This window comes from Aedes albopictus, chromosome 1 (assembly GCF_035046485.1).
Source record: "Aedes albopictus strain Foshan chromosome 1, AalbF5, whole genome shotgun sequence".
Lineage (NCBI taxonomy): Eukaryota > Metazoa > Arthropoda > Insecta > Diptera > Culicidae > Aedes > Aedes albopictus.
Genome location: NC_085136.1, coordinates 332,897,241 through 332,915,732, shown reverse-complemented (window position 1 = coordinate 332,915,732; position 18,492 = coordinate 332,897,241). Strand labels below are relative to the sequence as shown.

The 18,492-nt window shown below is 40.0% G+C and overlaps 1 long non-coding RNA gene across 30 annotated transcripts in view; it reads right to left on the bottom strand.

Moving 5' to 3' along the window:
- The window catches only part of LOC134285810 (uncharacterized), a 36,437-nt gene that overhangs the window by 10,809 nt on the left and 7,136 nt on the right, over window positions 1-18,492 (bottom strand). For 12 of the 30 annotated variants that reach the window (XR_009996707.1, XR_009996688.1, XR_009996717.1 and 9 more), the window contains 11 exons: window positions 12,065-18,229; window positions 8,861-11,989; window positions 8,358-8,800; window positions 7,838-8,294; window positions 7,362-7,774; window positions 6,667-7,118; window positions 5,835-6,601; window positions 4,911-5,770; window positions 4,419-4,844; window positions 3,367-4,358; window positions 29-594 (listed from right to left, as the gene is read on the bottom strand). This is a non-coding gene — a long non-coding RNA (uncharacterized LOC134285810). Of the gene's footprint in view, window positions 1-28; window positions 595-3,366; window positions 4,359-4,418; window positions 4,845-4,910; window positions 5,771-5,834; window positions 6,602-6,666; window positions 7,185-7,361; window positions 7,775-7,837; window positions 8,295-8,357; window positions 8,801-8,860; window positions 11,990-12,064; window positions 18,230-18,492 lie in introns of all 30 variants that reach the window. The other 18 variants (XR_009996716.1, XR_009996702.1, XR_009996712.1 and 15 more) reach the window with 18 other exon arrangements.

The window sequence follows — 18,492 nt, the reverse complement described above, 5'->3', positions numbered from 1 at the left end:
CAAGATGACGTACTAGATCGACACTAACCGCAAAGCTTTTGATTGCGAACAAGCCCAATCTATGTCGTTGTTCTTGACCAGCTCTTGCGTGAACACGTATCCATCGATCGACAGTTGGAGATTTCCTCGGCCACTCAAAACGAAAAACGACTTCGGCAGCTCTGAAATTGAACCAACAGTGAATGATGGCGGCACTTGCAGATCAAAAAGCTACACGCAGAAACATTCAAACAAGATTAAAATTATTCAAAAGGGTAGGTATATTTGATTCAATGCTGTTGCAAGTTTACTTTCGGCGCTGTTGCTTTCGTTCGTTAACCATTTGCTTTCGTTTTTCCATAAGTTCTCTCAGCTGGCCTTCTCGACGATGCTCCTTCTTGACGGGATGGTCGTGCACTCCTTGGAGAGTCATTTGTAATCCGTTTCGCGACACCTTCACCGAAGCCAAGCACCCGTAGGCTCTGTATTCAGTGCAACGCCACTGTGTGTGATTTTTTAAAGTGTGTTTCCGGTAGTAGCAGTGGTCTTTGACATACAGTTTGCGACGGTTGCCTTGCAATACGAAGCTGACGTCTTTGCTGGGGTCTATAGCATCTGAAACGGGGCCAAAAGAATTAGTACTAGATTTTTTTTTAGAACTTTAAATTTGACTTATCGCTGCAAATTTATTTGATCATCTTATTCTCAAGTTGAAAAGAAAAACATTTTTCTTCCTGACATTTCGACAATTTTTCAGGACAAAAAACTTAAATAATGAAATTTTTGCGGTACAGGTCGGACTCGATTATCCGGAGTCGAGTTCTTAAGCTTCCAAAACGTGTATCTGGCAAATCGATTATTGTTCAAAGCAGAAATTTTGACTGATTAATGATAAAAGCTGGCTTAAAAAGATGCCAAAAATTCTGAATCATGCAACATTTCGTTCTTACGATATACCCAACTAACAATTGTCAGCCGCAAACAAGCATGCATGCTGAATAGTTGCTTTATAATAGTAATTATAGCTGAACTAAAATTTTGCTGTAAAGATTACTGTACAAATGCTATTTGAATTGAAAAAGTAGCCAATGATCAACTTTTTGTATTGGTATTAACAATGATAACTTATAATACAGTAAAACCTCCATGAGTCGATATTGAAGGGACCATCGACTCATGGAAATATCGAGTAGTGGAACAAAAATCCTTTGGGAGGCATTTTGGAGGGACCATCATAGTAACCCAGAAAAAAATTTTCAGTATGAAAAAATTTACCTCCATGAGTCGATATCGAGTCAAGGGACATCGACTCATGGAGGTTCGACTGTACTTTACAAGCGTTTAATAAGATTTTTATTCGAATCGCAGTAATTTCTTTACAACATAGTTTAAGGCCGCACGGGACGACGTGTAATTTTTCCTATCTTCCCTCTCTTTCTTACAATTTGCCTCGCGATTTTGAAGAAGCAAATATCAATTTCCACTGCACTGACGTAGCTGAAACTTTAGTCGATTGTGCACCACGAGTGAGCAAATGAACGATCAAATTTCTAGTCATTATTATGAAGTAGAAGTTGAGATTTGCATCTTACTAATAAAAGAGCAATGGCGGTCGATTCAACCACCGTCCCGTCCGGCCTTAATAAGACTTTTTTCTGCTTCTTGTTAAGATCATGTAAAAATTGGGACATGTATCTGTATAATGTGTTTTCACAAGTCAAATAAGCGCTTTCGTTTCATCATACTTCGACTCAGAGTACATGATGAAAAACACGTGTTTTTTACTGAACAACAGCTGAATTAATCTGTTGCTCAGTCGTTAACCATAATGTTGTGCTAATTCACCACTACTGAATATGAGTTGAAGTCTGATCATTATTAAACCACGGGAAGTTTATGTTTTGATTTGAGCACTGCAATTCATCATCTCTAGGACGGCGCAGATAGGAAGGCATGCGGCTGGCAATCGACGGGTCTCGACTTCGAATCTGGATTTAGGTAAATTTATGTGTAGTTATTAGTTCACAGCATTAAGTTCCAATCATAAACTTGGAATTGAAAAAAAAATACATTTTATTATTTTTTATCATTTTTGTTACAGCTGAATAACAGCTTAACTAAATAGTTGTAAAACGATTTGACAACAAACAGTTCAGTTGGTACACAACACTATGTTTTATAGATTCTCCAAATGTGTGTGAACAAAACCCGAACAAAGGTTATGCCTGTAAATTATCCAAATGTTATTCAGCATCATGCTGAATCAATTCGTCGTAAAGGTGCTTGCAAAATGAGTGATTGTTAGTTAGGTATCTTTGGGAAGATTCAGAACCCGACTCCGGATAATCGGGTCCGACCTGTATAGACTTTTTTTTTCTTTTTTGAATAGTATGAAAATTGAGTCCTTCATGACAAATCGAAATCCCTAGCGACAATCACTTCTCTTTTTCGGTTTTCCGCCAGATACGCTCTTGCAGACGTGTCTCCATTAATCGAAAAACTTTAAATTTAAAAAATAAAATTAAAAATTTAATTTTAACACAAAATTATTATTTATTTGGAAAAAGGCACATGAAATACGTAGAGTTTGAATGACGACACTAACAGGCTACTGTCTTATCCATAATGTACTCATCCATTCGAGCCAACCGCATATGCGAGTGGTCATCAGAAATGACATAGGTCTTTCTGTTGAATACCAACAATTGTCTCCCGTGTTCACTACCTGGTAAAAATTAGCTGCTAACCATGGCATATGATCTCGAGTAATTACCATTTTAGCTTACGCTTTCAGGGTTAGGCGTCATAATATTGGTGTACCCTCTCGGGGAAATGCACTAAAATATGAGTGTACCTTCTCGGGGGATTTTACTTTCAACTTAGTCTCTGAAAGAATTCATAGCAACATTGAAGTTTACCCTCTAGAGCGTCTCATTAATGTTACAGCGAAGACTACTTCATCAAGAAGACATGCAACTCTGTTATTTTCCCATACTAATGACAAGCGTCACCGACGGCACTGTTGAGTTAAGGTGGTATCTTTGTATAAAAGTGTAAGAGTGTATTGGTGCGAATAAGAAGATTTACACACACTATCATAAAAAGTTCCACTTTCATCGGTGGTGGCGCTGGTATCAGTGATTACCGATCTTCGGAAGTGCTGCAAGTCTTCTTGGTAACCGTTAAAGGAATCTACTACTACATTTGGATGAATGCGCTAGCGCTTTTTTCAAATAATATGAACTAAAAAGGCTTACTAAAATACGCAATATTTGGTGTGTAGATCTTGATTCACAATGGCAAATGAATTGTATAGCTTCGCGCCGATAAGATCGTCTCTGGCAGTTCTGCTACCAAGTAATTAGAAATGTAATCATTACTACTTACGTTTTTCGTCGCCTATTATTTCGACTGGATTACGCTGATACAGTACAGACACTCCAGCCATCTCCGGATGTGGCATTTCAAATTCGGTTTGAACTTGACTATAGTCTTCCATTGATTGTAGTAGATCGCCTGAAAATATTCACACAAAAAACAATCAGTTAGGACGTTGATAATGATCCGATCTAAATGATAGTTTTTATTTATTGTTCAGCATTCAAATGACAATGGTCTCCGTTAACTTAATAAACAAACCTGTTCTGCACCATGACTCGAGCTTCACATTGCAAAAACAAAACTATCGTTTAGATATTTTATATATATTTTTTTAATAGTGTAAGTAATATTTATGACAGGCAAATTGAAGTTCCCTGCGACAATCACTTCTCTTTTTCGGTTTTCTGCCAGATACGCTCCTTAAGGCATGCCTCCATCAACCGTTTGCGCTAGCCCAGTCTTCGTCTTTGCGTCATGTGCATTCCTCGCATATTCACTTTGTTTCCTGTCACATAGATGGTGACCGATGCTTTTCATCCCAACGGTCTCGACTGGCAACATTCCCAAATCGTGTATCGTTCCCGTTTTTGCTTTCGGGTGAAGCTGTAACCCTGTATGACTAGCTTATGCGCTCTGCTCGTGTCCACGTAACGAATGTCTAGATTTCTAAACACATCTCAATTTAAGTTTATTTAAAACCATGAATCAGATTAGAAAATTTGGCAACACTACTTATAACATTCAGAATCAAGCAATGATGCCATTTTTACTTCACGATAGACAAAAGACAGCATCATTTCATGTGGCTCATTTAATCATAGACAATCCCCACTGATTTCAACAATTTTTGTCGAGCTTTCTCTTTGTCACGTTGCTCGAGTAGTTTTCTGAGCGCACCCGCTTTGCGCCGTTCATGGATTTTGCCATGGTTATGCTCTCCTCTGAACGTGATTTTTCCATCCCTCGAAGCGCGATATGTTGTGGCTCGGGCTTTGCAACTGTAAACGAGAATGAAGTTGACGAAATTGGATGCTGATCTAGTACTACACTTTACTTACTTTAAAGGTCTAGCTTGACAGCACGCCCAGAACGTCATATGAGCCCGCTCGTTGAGTTTGGTAAACGGATATCCTTCTACAACCAGCTGAGTTGTCCCACGGGCTGTCACCATGTAGCATATATCCATTTCGGATGCATTATCGCTGATATAGTTATCTGTAACACATCAATACATAATAAATCTCCGGAATGAAAAATTTGAGTATTCAAATCTAAAAAGGCATATGATAAGTAATTTCACTTAATTTTTATGTATTCTACATCTCTTTGTACTCGACTGCTCTTTATCTAGCTTTCGTTTGTTCAGTAATTCTCTGAGAGCGCCATGCTTTCGTCGTTCGGAAACCACTTCATGATTGTGTTCCCCTCGGCATATGACAGGTCCTTTGTTGGGTGGGCGTGGCATTGTAGCTCGAACGCGACAGCTATAATGAGGTAATAGAATAATGACTTAGCAATCAGAAGTACTTGGCAATTACGAAAACCCTCACCCTAGAGCTTTCTTCTGGGCACAGTTCCAGAAAAGATACCGTTGGGAAATTTTGTTGCGAACGAAGAAGTGGTTCCGAATCACCATGTTCTGCGTTCCTCGGTAATTCAATACAAAAGAAATTTCCTCTGGACAGACAACTGCAACGAGATTTGTAATAATGTCAAATGCGTGAACGATTCGGTGAAAATTCTTCGAAACACGTTGCATATTTTTTAGAAATAGCTTTGAGCGAAAATAATGTGATTGTTTTTTCTCTCTCTGTAGCACTACAACAGTCATTTTTTTCCATTAAGAACAAAAATATGAGGTTTCACTCTACATATTATGGTTTATAGTTTTTCAATTTGTTACAACTTGTGGATATTTATCGTTAATGGCACGACGCGATTTAGTGTGATTATTAACTTTTCTTGTAAACCCTGATCGCAACATCTTAAGTATAACTCAACGTTTTTAAGTTTATTGATAATAATATCTATTGCATACTACAGACCTCCCGAAATGACACAATACTTCGCATTATATCAGCTCAATATATAAGCGACGAAGTAATAGAATACCGAAAAAGATACGTCATCAATTCACATTTATTTTTCTTGCTTCAAAAAGCACTGTGCCATCGGTAAAAGCGACGGTTGTGATACCGCTGGTATTGATAAAGGCACCGTTTGTTCTGGTACAGCATGTTCAGTCCTCTCTGGTAGCCCGTCTCGTTCACGAGCGTATTGCTCTTTCAATTTAGCACATTCGCCAGGTTTTCGACGCTGCATAATAATCCGGTGATTGTGAAAACCGCGCAGCTTGATGATCGGTTTGCCGTCTCTTTTCCCCCTTCCAGTTGTGGCACGAGCCGTGCAGCTGTAGCAATGATGGAATAGAGGACAGTGATACATCTAGTACTACATAAGGTACAATTGCTTACCCAAGCACCCGGAACTGATTGCACGACCAGTACTGCAATTCGTCGCTAGCCTTCACGCGCATGTAGAGAAATCCATCGACACAAAGTTGAGTTTTACCTCGTTTGCTCATGACGAATGAGATATCTGAATTAATGGAAAAAATTTTTAGTAATGAGAATTGCAACGCATTTTAACTGTAGTACTAGAGCAAAACACATTAGGCATTCAAAATGTAACAGCATTTATTAATATCATTGAAACGATAAAGTACTAGAATATATGTCACCGCTATCGCTTCAAGCATTTTTCGTGAATACATTGCTCCACAAGTTTGGCTCGTTGACCGGCTTGGCGTCGATCGTTGATGATCATGTGATTGAATTGGCATTCACTTTAGAACATTGCTCCTAGAGCCTTGACTCTCGTGTATATATATCCATTTTCCAATAGCTGGGTGTCCCTCGTTTGGTAAGAACAAAACTACATAATATCTGCAATATTTCAAAATGTTTTTGTTATTAAGGTAGTACTATATTATGACGTTAGTTGATCCATCTTTAAACATAATTCAATTACGCAAATTTTACATTATATTCATCAAAATTTACCATTTTCCTACTGACATCAAGGTACAAGACCACGTTCTTTCCGGCATTTCTCGATCAGACGGGCACGCGCTCCGGATTTTCGTCGTTCTGTGATCACTTCATGATTGTGCTGTCCTCGTAGAGTTATCCTCGGTGAGCCGTTCTTTTGCACCTTGTGTGTAGTTGCCCGTGCAGTGCAGCTGAATACGAGAAACGAGTAATTGTTAAGCACTAGTTTGAAAGAGCTTAAGGGTAAGAAAATTACTTCAACACTTTTGACTGATTACACGCCCAGAACTGTGAATCCCCTCGTGTTTTATCTCTGGTGTAAAGATATCCACTGACTGACGGCTGCATTCGGCCCCTTCTGGTCATCACGAAAGATATGTCACTGATTTCTAGAAATGAAAAGTAGTTAATCAACATCAAAACATAACCTCCAAGCTAGATCTGGTACTACACGGAAAGGATCACACTGATTTTTTTTAAATCTTATATTTGCGATGCGAATGTTAATGTTAACTATACTGCTACTGCTCTGTGGAGGTCTTTGGTTTATTTACGCTGAGAGCTTTTGGCAACTTGGGTGATTTATTTACTGCTGGTTTCTTATACTTGCGGCTGGTCGCGCCGATCGGATGGTTGTGCTGGTTTCGGAGAGAAATTCGAGCACCCTGACCGTTTCGTGGTTTGTACGTGCTTGCCCGGGCTGGACACCTGAAGATTTACGTAATATGTAGTCAAGCTCCATGGACACAAACAAGGCATCAAATTAAAGTAGTACTAGAACAACATTAAATTATAACGATTAATTGACATTTGTTATTTTTTAATTTAACTTGTAATGTTTGGAAACAACTATGCTAGTTTTGCAACAAAAACATTTGTTCATTTTTATTTTACAAAACACAATGTAAACAATAGTCGTGCTAGTACATCATCCAAAGTCCAACTACATACCTATGAGAGTACGAAAGCATGCAGCGCCACATTTCGCAGTGCGTGGAGACTTTTTGACGAGAAAATATGTACCCGTTGACCGTTAGTTGTATTCCTCGGCTCGTCATTATGTAGGCCACGTCCTTCGGAACTGGAACACATAAAATTAAGACTTTGTCAAATCGTCTTTTAGAGCTAGAATAACAATTGAGAAAAGAATATATGTGTGATTTGCAAATACATATATTTATCATAACAAATCGTATTCATCATATTCCAAGTCGGATTCCGTGGCGGAAAGAATAACTGCAGAAGTCGGCACAATCTTTTTTCGACGAATGTTCCTTCCGGTAATAACATCGTGAGTATGATCCTCTCTCAGCGAAATCATAGCGCTTCCCTCTTTACGGCTTGTTGTCGCTCGAGCTTTACAACTGAAGCGTGAGAAAGATTATGATTGAAGTACTAGAATTGCGTAACAACAGCAGCAAACTCACCGGTGGGCTCTCCTTTGACTGCAAACCCAAATTATTATTTTTTCGCGCACCTGCGATCTAGTGAATATGTGACCATTGATCTGCAACTGCAGTGTTCCTCGACGACTCATTACGTACGAAAAGTTGCCTGAAAGAAATTTAACAAATGATGAAATTTTCTAACTAAACTCTCATTAAAGCACACTAAAGGAAAGCACGTAATGAATATATTAATAGTGTATTTATTGTTAGAAATTACACTTTCTCAACCTATAGTTGCCATTGCTCCATCTGCTTTTTGGGTCTTCCTCCTTTACGTGAAGGTTCCACTGACTGCTCCGAATCCCTCTCGTATTGTTCTTTGATGAATTTACATTGACCCCACTTTCGCCGACTGCTGACAACGCCATGGTTGTGCGCTCCTCGGACCGATATAAGTTTTCCGCTCATTTTTTCACTGGTAGCTCGAACTTTGCAGCTACAAAAATAGCAAACATCGTTTATTATTAAGAGTGTCACCATTTCTCTAACAAAAACTTACTTCAAAACCCATGCTTGATTACAAATCCATCGAATGGTATGCGGACGAACCTTTTCATGCGAAAACGAAAACCCGTCGATCATCAGCTGAACCTTGCCTCTCTTGCTCAGTTTAGCGTGCACATCCAGCTCTTCGTATGTGTAGCAATCTGTATAGAAGATTGGAACGTTCAATTTATCTTCACAGATTATTTTACTGCCACATTCTAGTACTGCATAAAAAGCGAAAATGGTATAGCATACAAAGACTGATTTATTCAACTGTCTATATCTTCAACTTTTAAATTGACACATGTGCTGGTTCGTTCAGCATGTCACCTGGCCAGCAGTTCCCGAAGTTCGCCATTCTTCCTCCGCTCTTTGATGACTTCATGGTTGTGTTCTCCATCGACTGAAATGATCTGACCGCCTTTTTGACGATCGGTTGTCGCCCGTTACATGCAACTTAAATTTTGAACCATAGTGAACATATGCAAACGGAAAAGGAAGTACTAGAATACTTACTGTAAAGCTTTAAACTGCACGCAACGCCATCGAATAGTTCGTAAGCGAACCCTTTGCCTGCTGTAGCAATGACCATCGATCATCAACTGAGGAGTTCCTTTTCTACTGGAAACGTAGTTTGCCTCGAACCGACTAATATCTGCAATAGTTAAATTCAGCATACTTTAAAAGAAGCCATACAGAGTAAACCTCAGCACCATAAAAATGAACGCTTATGTGTATAAAGTAAAACAATTTTATTCCATCGAAACAATTGCTAACTTGACTAACAATTCACCATATCACTGTTTCTTCGATTTCACAGTCATTCGATCCTCTTTGATCCGCTGCAAATCCCCATGCTGGCGACGTCGCATACTAGGCGGATGATTATGATAGTTGACGTACCTTCGGATAGTACCCTGCAGGTCGTTATTGGTTACGGCTCGAGCCTTACAGCGAAGTGCCTTTGTTTGCAAGCAAGACCAGTGAATGGTGGTTTGCAGCACTTTCATTCTTGTGAATCGATAGCCGTCCATTTCCAGCTGAAGAGATCCTCTTTTTGTCGTGTGGTAGTGGATGGGTGGAAGTGGTCCGTTTTCGAAATAGCCTAGAGCTGAGCCATGGAAATTATTTAGCGATTAGTCGTATACGTCACAATTATTTAGCATTCTAATTCGATTCAGAGGCGTTTCAGATAACTCCGGAATTGAACTTTGCATAGTTGATTCATTTTTAGGACTGCTAAATCCACTTCAATGCAACGAAATGTTAAATAAGCGGTTAAATAAGGTATATTTATGAAAAGTTGATTTAGCAAAATAAGTCATTTATCTATAAAGATGCATGACGAGAACAAACTATAATCTTTTTATCTTTATATGTACAACATAATCAACTTTTGGCTTATACTTTTCTAAAAAAAAACAAAAATTCTTCACAGAGGCATTCTACTTCCAACTGTACACTAAATTGCGTGCTCCTCGACTATCTTCGTATTTGTCCAGTGTTGCCAGTTTCACTAGAAAACCGCCCCAACATATACTTTTCTAGTGATTTATGTTCACATAGCGGAATCATACAACAACATTGTCCGTTCTTCCATTTGGCGCTTCAGCTCACGCAGCTCACCCGCCTTCCGTCGCTGCATTTGAGGAGGATGATTGTGGATGTTGATCAGCTGACGCATCATCCCTCGCGAAGTAGTAGTAGCTCGCGCTTTGCACTGGATGGCTTTGTTTTGCACGCAAATCCACTGGATAGCTTGCTTGCCTTTATGTTTTCTCGTGAAGCGAAACCCTTCGATATCCAGCTGGGGCGCTCCTCTCGAACTCATTACATACTGAATGTTCGAGTAGGTGCTATCTGTAAAATGTCGAAATTGGTTAAAATATAAACGATGAAAACATGTTAAGGTACTAGAATATTTCAATTAATAGTGTTCATTGCAAAGGGCTCCAGACGGATGGCGAAATGACAAATGACCAAATACATATCTAGGTGATGAGCAAAGGCTATTATGGCTATATGTGTTGTCGTCAACGTTATCTTTATGTAATAGATTATCAAGTTTTGTATATTACTATCTAAACATTGTAATGGATCTCCAAAAGATCGGGTTATAAAAGCTTCAGCCTCTCCGCCGTTTGTTGTTTCAATTTGCGCAGTTCGCCAGCCTTCCGCCGTTCCATGTGCGGTGGATGGTTGTGTGTATTATTGTAGTACTGCACAAGTCCCTTCGGGGTATTACTGGTGGTGGCCCGTGCCTTGCAAGCCAACGCTTTCGTCTGAAGACACTCCCATCGGATTGTGGTTTTGCAAATTTTCTGTCTCGTGTAGCGATACCCATCGATCTCCAGCTGGGCCGTCCCTTTTCGGCTCATGGTGTAATGGATTACGGCTTCATGACCTACAGTGGATAAATAATTATAAATAAGCAGGAATTCTACCTTCAATACCATCTGGAGTACGATGGAGTACTAGAATAAAACAAAATATGTGTAAATAAAAATTTATTGGTTTTTATCTCGCTTTGCGTCGGCAGAGATACCGATAAATGCTCTACAACTTGACGAAGTACTAGTGCAAAACAAGTGAAGTGCGTTTATTAAGCACAATCAACAATGTCCAGAGACAACGGTGAACGGACAATGATAAATATATCGTGAACAATAACAGTAACAGTGTTCTCACACATTTGACGAAGTACTAGAATGTCACATATTCACGATTAGTCATTTTTTAAAACGAAATCCTCTAGCTCTGCTAGCAGATATTCCGCAGCGTATGTTTCTTCCGGGATTGGCTTGTCATTTTCAGCGCTAGTAGTCGGGTGTGGTTTCACTTCAGATGGAGCGGATTTCTGGTTCATCCGTTTGCGCTGTAGTAGAATATCTCGCAATGTGCCACGTTTCCTTCGCTCCAGAATGCCAACTTCAAATACGTATGTTCGACTCATGCTTACCGCAATGCACGGAATTGTATACATCTCCAGTAGATCGTGTCCTCCTTCACGATGTGTCGTGTGAATGGAAATCCGTCGATGCAGAGCTGTGGTGATCCCTTGGTACTCATCACAAATTGCGCATTGCTGAAAGGTACTATAGCGAAAGAGAACTTTGATGTTACATATATGAATGCCATGGCAGAAAACTGCCAAAACTAGTACTACAAAATTAGATGATAATTTAAATGTAATTGAAAAATATGCTTTATTTCGAAAAAGGCACATAAAATACGTAGAGTTTTGAAGACTACACTAACAGACTACTGTCTTAGCCAAAATGTCATCACTCATCCGGGCCAGTTCCGTATGCGAGTGGTCATCAGAAATGACATAGGTCTTTCTGTTGAACACCAACAATTGCGATGGACACCGTTTCTTCAAGTGCCACGCACACCGGTAAATCTTGTGTCCACTGCGAGTGAAATGGTACTCAAAGTGGTGTCCATCGTGCCGAACCCCGACACCACCCTTTTTGGTAGGAACGATTACCAAATCGTAAGGCGTCCCGGTAGCAGTGATATGCTGTACATTCAACAACTTGTGGGACTTAGATTTCGAGATTGACCTTGGAAGCGATTTGGCATGCGATCCTGATCCGAGTGGTAGTTTATTCAGTATAAGTGATGATGTCGTGTAAATATTGACTGAAATTTGAAATAAAAGAAATCGGTTGGCAATTCTTCTTCCTAATAATCTGAAATATGAACATTACTGCTTACGTTTTTTGTCGCCAGCTTTTTCGACTGGCTCACGCTGATACAGTACAGACACTTCAGCCATCTCCGGATGTGGCATTTCAAATTGAGTTTGAATTTGACTGTAGTCTTGCATTGATCGTAATAGATCGCCTGGAAATATTCACAAAAAAATCAAATAGAACGTTGAGAACTATCAAATCTAGTACTGCAGTCCATACTGATTGGTAGTTTGATTAATAAAAGGACAGTTTTCGTTTATTGTCCAGCATTCAAATGACAATGATCTCCGTTAATCGAATAAACTAGCCCGTTCTGCACCAGAACTCGAGCTTCACATTGCAAATCTGCAAAAGCAGCGCACCGGTAGAGTTTCACTCCACTTTTGGAATAATGATACTCGAAGTAGTTGTTCTGATATAAGACTTTCATTCCACCGACGATGCATGTTTGCAAAATCATTTTCTCCGAAGGTCCCTTCAATATTTCCGGTATGTCGATATTATCCGTTTTCCATTTACGTGCTCTCCTTGCATTCGGCTTCCGAATATTCCTGACACCAGTCGATGTCATCTGAGTTTGCATTACTAGAACGAAATACAAATAACCGCTGATTAGTAGTACGTATTAGTAAGAAATTCCGAAGTTGGAAAAATCATAAACAAGCATTCAATACACACTTTATTCAACTCTTCAAATAAAACACATTGGGCTCGACACCGCATTCGAGTAGGACCTTGCGTGACATTTTTGGCAGGTGGTTATGTGTCGCATTACCAAGCATAACTCGAAAAAGGCCATTAACCTTGCGAGTAGTACTAGCTCGGGCTTTGCACTTGACGTGATCGGTAACCACTCGGCACGCCCAGTATGTCGTTTCGCCAACGGTGTTATTCTTAGAAAAAGTATAGTTTTCTAACACTAGAAGGTGCTTCCCCCGTTGTGATGTAAAAAGCACCAAAGGTTGATCGTCCAAAACGATTGGTTCGGCTTTGCGCTGGCGCCTAGATCTGGGTGGTCGACTAGCGATATGAGTCGGTGGAGAAGGGGATTTGAGCGGCGTGGGAGAGGGAGTGGTCATAAAATCAAACTCGATGAGCGGATTAAGATCTGGAAAAGACAATGGAATTGTTAGCGAATGGTACAAGAATTTGAAAACAAATTGAAGTAAAATAAACTAAACACGAAGTACTAGATGTTTCAACTTTGGACCACGCGTCGATTTATTTCTGGCTGTACAACATAGATTTTGTGATGATGTCCATATCGGGAGGATGGGTGTGCTCAAGCTGGCGTGCAAGCAGCATCGTGTTGTCCGAATCGGTGATAAGACGTGCCCGGCACGCTTGCGATCGTTGTTTGCCACAAGTCCAGTATTTGCGATTCTTCAGATGTTTCGAGCAAATGTAGGTATGATTGTCAAACAATATTTTCGGTTTTCCACGCTGACCGGTGACGTAAGTGAAATTTACCGCCGGTTTATCCGCCAGGAGCTCCACCCAATAGTCTAGACGAGAAAAATGGAAATTAAGCTGTGAGATTCGTGATCTAGTACTGCACCTGACAACCTAATAAGGCAGTTTCACCATCATCTTGCTTTTCTTTTCTGTTTATTGAACAAATAATTTCAGATATATTGTCGATAGTCGGGCATATGACAATGAACGGGATCGGTAACGGACACCTTGTTGTCCAACTGAGAGGTTATTACTTTGGCCTTGCAACCCAACGAACGAAGCTTCGAACAGCGCCAATATGTGGTCCGGAAATTTCCTTTGTTGCGAATGAACGAATACCCATCCACGATTAGCTTCGGTGTTCCCCTTAAACCGCTAACAAATACCAGCTCCTTGTACTTTCGCGATGGATCTGAAACAAGCACCGAAGGCAATTAGTTTGGCAATCCATACAGATATTCGAATGCAAAAGTTGATAAAATCAAAACTAACAACTTTTATCGATTCTTTTTATTGATATTGCCATAGTTCACAAAGTCAGTGATTATGCGCCGTTTCTCTTATAGTTACGTGGCGCAAGCCTTTGGTTGTAATGGCACGGGATCGACACTTTCGTTCCCGGGCCGCAGCACATATCCAGTAGGTCTTCTGAGCGTTGCTGCTGTTCCGTAGGTAAGTGTGGCCACGGAAGATCATTTTCGGTTTTCCCTGCCTACTGATGGTGAATGCTACGTCCGAATTATCAAACGGAACACAAATCGTATCATCTGAAATTGATGAATGGGATGTTTAGCGGACATTGCTAGTGTTTTACTTTCGCGCTATACTGGTGCTCACGATGAATGCAATGATATTCATTGTGTATAGTCATAACTTTCTCAATAGGAGACAATAGGACAGATCGGTAAAGTACTAGATTTGTAGTAATGAGCTGAATTTTAGTATGGTGAGACGGTCAATTCTCCGTTTCTGCAATGAAATGGTGGAAAAAGCGTGGGTATTATGATTCCTTGCCTAATTTGATGCTGTTTGAGCAAAACTTTGAGCAACAGTGTTGTTGTTTTCTTCATTTCTTGCAACATAAACAACATAGTTATCCAAAGTTTTGCTCAAACAGCATCAAATTAGGCAAGGAATCATAATACCCACGTTTGTTGCACCATTTCATTGCAGAAACGGATAATTGACCTTCTCACCATACTAAAATTCAGCTCATTACTACAAATCTAGTACTACACCGAACGTGCCCTATTGATGTTTATCATGCATGATATCAACTTTACAACAATGATCTTTGAACAAGTTCTACCATTAAAAATTAATGAACCGACATTTAGACACATATTGCTTGTGTTCTGCATTCGTACCATACGGGTGTCCACCATGAATGCCGCACAGGGAAATAAGGACGATCATGATCAAATTTACGCAAAAGTCAACGTATATTTACATTTTTCCCGGTCTGTGGTTGTGATCGAACTCGTTGATTGTGATACGTGATTTTCCTCGATATGTTATAGCTCGTGCCTTGCATTTAGTCTTCCTCGCGCGCTCGCACACCCAATAGACTTTTCTCCACTCTTTTCGACATTGCGCAAGTAGATGTACCCATCCAGGTGTAACTTTGGGAAGCCGTACTTACTAGGCGCAATCCTCACATCTCTGCCCTCGAATTCAAACTGGGCTCCGTATTTATCCTTTTCTAAAACATGAATAGCAAGAATGTATTTTAATTTGATTGTATCCGTCCAAAACCATCATGGGCGTACACGGTCGCTTGGTTATAATTCTTTCAAATCTCAATTTACCTATAAACGGATAAAAGGGAAAATTTTAACAATTTCATGGAAAAATAGTGAAATTATATTTTTGTTTTAAACTCTAGTACTACTTCCAACTTATGTGACAAAATAGACACTTTATTCAAAGTTTTTAAGTACTACATTTAAAGTGTTGGTTCTTTCTTGACTTCGAAGGCGGCACCGCCGACCGGTTTATCGTAAAACTCGTTTATGTCCACATCGATCAGATTGATCTTGGACAGATCGTTGTATTCGTTCGGATGCGTATGGCTCTTGTGAGTGTACTTCACGACCAAACTATTCCGATGCGTTACTACTTTGCATTTGCACTTCTTTGATTTGTACGCCGAACAGGACCAGTACGAGCGCTGGGTGTCCCTTTTGGTGCGGAAGAAGGAATTGTTTTCGATCACCAGCTTGGGTTTACCTCGTTGTCCGGGTGTAAATGTCCATGCGGCAAGATTCAGCACTCCCGACAGGCGTGCTTTCTTCACTGAAAGTAGATTGGAGATCGAATTAGATGATAGCAAAAAAAAAAACGAAAAATCAAACTAGTACTTCACAAAATATAGGTAACTGATAGTGTTCAAGAATTTGGCTTTATTTCATAACCGCAGATCTAATGCCAGTTTTTATCGTCGTTTCGTTTCGCCTGGACGATGATTGTGTACTAGATTTTTGAACGTCACATCGTAGAAATTGATGTCATCTGGTATCAGTCGGGCGCGACAACGGAACGGTACAGCTTTAGCACAACCCCAATAGCATTTTCCGTTACTTCTCTTGTTGACAATGTACGTGTATCCTTCGATCAGCAACTTTGTGTTGCCTCGTTGACCAACCACGGTGGAAATGTGAATCTCTTGTTCTAGTTTCACCAAATACTGTTCTGGTACTACACTGATGTCGGGTCTGATGGTGGCAACCAACGAAGTCGGCGGAATGTAATCGATTTCTAGAAGATAGATAAGTTTAATAATAAAAAGTAATCAATAGAAAGGATGAAGTAGTAGAACGGGGTGATGAATTACTCGAATTTATTAGAAACAAAGCTTAGTATACATTGGGTCATGTGTGTGATATGAGTTTGTCACTTTGTACACTCTTTGATCTTCGAAAATTGTGATCCGAGCTCGGCAATTGCTTTGCTTTGTACGATCGCACACCCAATAGGTGGCCTGGTTAACCTGCTTGCTCCGGTAGTACGAAAACCCTGGATGGAAAAGTTTCGTTATCACTTTGCTTTTAATCGGATAGTGAACGAATCGAATCGCACTGAGTGGACCCCAATCGTATGGGTCTAGAAGTAAATGAGAAACAGTAATGATTAGATTCTTCTGACCACACATGACAAAAGGATTACGAGCTGAAACCTTCCAAACACTCAGATCATCTAAGCACACGAACATTTATTTCTCAATCGATTAGATTTAATAAGACTAGAGTAAAATAGAGATCAATCGGTGATGGACTAGATTTGGGTGTGTGTCTTCGTTGATCTAGAACAGGCTTCGAAATTTCTCGCTCAAATGGGGAAACAGCTTTTCGTGGGTATGTTCGGCTACTACCACACGCAACTTGGGTAGCCCGTTGGCTTCACTGGTAACGATACGGGCTCGGCATTTCAATCTGTAGTACAACGTACACTTCCACGTCCTAGAACGCTGCCCGGGATAGGGTCTCTCATTCGGTGTGTACGTGTTGCCATCGAAGAACAGATGCTTAGTGCCTCGTTTCGACAGCACATAAATAATGTTACCTGTATAGGAGATAAAATGATATAATGTGAATGACAACACACTCAGGTGTAGTACTAGAATGCAAAATAAATGCATAGAAAATACATCTAAGTTTGTCGTTTTTATTCAACGTATCTCAATTTTCTAAGAAACACTTTATCATGGCTTCTTCATCCTCTTCACAGCGCAGGAAATCAACCGTTTCCGACTCATGCTTCCACTGCTGATCGCTTCCAGTCTTGGGGCCATGGCTGTGTAAGGCATAGGATAGTTTTACGAACTCCACGCCATTGTGCTTGACCGTTATGGCTTTGGCTTTGCATTTCAGTCGTCGGTAGGCCGAACAGCGCCAATTTATTGTGCCGCCAAACTCTCCATTGCGGATGTACGTGTAGTCTTGATGTACTAGAAGGGGTCGCCCCCGCTGGGTTGATCCAAACTGTGCCATTTCCAGATCCGCTGTTTTGTCGGCCCCTGCTAAAAAAAAACAGCCAAATAAATCAGCATGAAAATAATCTGTCGCATCTGGCTTAGCTAAAACGAACAAGCAATCAGAGTCATCAAAGAATATGTTTTCCACAAAGATATTTTTATTATAGGTCGCACAGATCTTCAGCCCAGGAATTGATAGTCTAACGATCCTGTTTGTATAGCTCTACGCCGCTTCCGTCGCAGGTCTTTACAGTACATCTCTTGCATGTGGGTGTGCTCCGTACTGGAGACCTTCACATAATCACAGCCGTTGATTGTTTTAGTGAGTGCTCGTGCTTTACACTTGAACCGTTGATAGTAACGACACTTCCAGTTGACCCGGACGCCACCCTCGTTTGTTTTGTTTTTGCTGTAGAAATAACCATCGTATACTAGACATTGCGTTCCTCTGGACGTGAACTCATAGTGAGCCAGTTGCGAGAAGCCGTGCATGTCATCTAAAAGAGGGAAAGATAATTATTTTACATGATGGGGTACTAGATCAGTCGATTAAACGACGCGAAGGGTTGTTCGTATGAGTGTCAAAAATAAGTTTGAATATAAAGTTTACATGGTGAAGTACTAGATCAACACAAACGGATGTTCGTATAAATGTAAAAAGCTTTAATTTGTATATAAAGTTTATTCTGGCAATGTATGATCAACAAAATAATTTCAAATGCTTCGGTTGAACAGAGCCAGTGTGTGGTCGTAGTTTACCTGTAAAAAAGAAACTAAAATCAGTTGTATTGAATTTAAAAAAAACAAGTTCATTTTCTAGTTATAATCAACCGCAAAACTCGCACACATCACTTTCCACGCTTATAGACCATATTTGAGCCATGGTAGTTTTGCCGGAGAACCATGATACGATATACAAACATAAATTTCTTCCATCCATATTAAAGGATTGACAACAAGAATTACATTGTAAACGTTCTGATTAATCGTCCCTCAAACAAATATTTAGGCACTTTGGTTTC